The sequence below is a fragment of the Tenrec ecaudatus genome, chromosome 10 (genome assembly GCF_050624435.1).
Source record: "Tenrec ecaudatus isolate mTenEca1 chromosome 10, mTenEca1.hap1, whole genome shotgun sequence".
NCBI lineage: Eukaryota > Metazoa > Chordata > Mammalia > Afrosoricida > Tenrecidae > Tenrec > Tenrec ecaudatus.
This window is the reverse complement of record NC_134539.1, coordinates 88,919,549-88,920,704: the sequence shown is the minus strand read 5'-3', so window position 1 is coordinate 88,920,704 and position 1,156 is coordinate 88,919,549. Positions and strand designations below refer to the sequence as shown.

General features: G+C 47.2%; 1 non-coding gene across 1 annotated transcript; it reads right to left on the bottom strand.

Annotated features, from left to right (window-relative positions):
- Nucleotides 1-992: 992 nt before the first annotated feature.
- LOC142460675 (U1 spliceosomal RNA) lies at nucleotides 993-1,156 on the bottom strand. The gene has a single exon (XR_012786839.1). It is a non-coding gene; the product is annotated as a U1 spliceosomal RNA (small nuclear RNA).

Below are 1,156 nucleotides of genomic sequence, written 5' to 3'. Positions count from 1 at the left end.
ACTCCTAACTCAAATTCACTGCTATTGAATCGATGTACACTCCTAGTGACTCTGTAAGACAGGGTAGAACTGTCTAGAAGCCCCTGTGGGTTTTCGTGGCTGTAAATCTTTGCAGGAGCAGACATCTCATCTTTGTCCTGTGGCGTGGCTGGTCGGTTCAATCTACAACCTAGCAGTTGGCAGCCCATCTTGCAACGCACAATACCACCAGGACTCCCTAGTGATTGAAAAAGAGAGTGGCCGGTTCCCAGGTAACTAGAAACAGACTGTCTTGGCAAGTACAGTCTGCCGGGCTTCTCCAGAGTAGAGCAAGAGCAGGGAATTGGAGAATCCCCCACACAAAGAAATCACACACATATGCACCTCCAAGGGCGGAGATTGGTGACTAGGCTTGAGAAAGCATCGTGTATTGTCCTGATTGGCAAGTTTGGATGAAGGGGGATGATGTGGCATTTGAGGTGCAGGGAGATTAGGGGGAAGGTGCCAGGGGTGGAGAGAATCTGTGAGCAAGAGACATGGGAACAAAGCATTTGTAATGGCTAGGTGCTATTTCACGGTCAGCTGGACCCTTTAGTCCGGCCTTTTGATAATAGGGAATAGGGCCAAAGGCCTCGTCTTCTGTAATTGCTTCCTGCTGGACACAGATGCCTCTGTGAGCGAAAAGGGGGTTGGAATCCAGCCATATGAAGAGTTGCTGAAGTTATACGACCTTTTTCCTATGCCTTAGCTTTCTATACAAGCAGCATGTGACCAGAAGGACAAGAATTATGACTAAAAGTAGCACAGTTAGGCTAGAACCTACACTATGCACAGTGCTTTGAACCCAGGCATGTGGGTCAAGCCCCTCTAAACCATCTACCAATAGTTTAATTACATAAGTGCTAGGGGAAGACTTTAACCCATCCTTAAATGTATTGAAATATTCCCTTTTTAGCTGAACTAGATCTAAAGAAAAATTTCCCTTAAATTCCTGAAAATTCTTTCTTTTTCATTAGGGGAGAGTGTGCTTGCAGCCCCCCACTACCACAAATGATGCAGTCGAGTTTCCCACATTTGGGGAAATCGCAGGGGTCAGCACACCCAGAGTGCAGTGGGTGAGCCTCGCCCTGGGAAAACCACCTTCTTGATCATGGTGTCTCCCCTGCCAGGTAAGTAT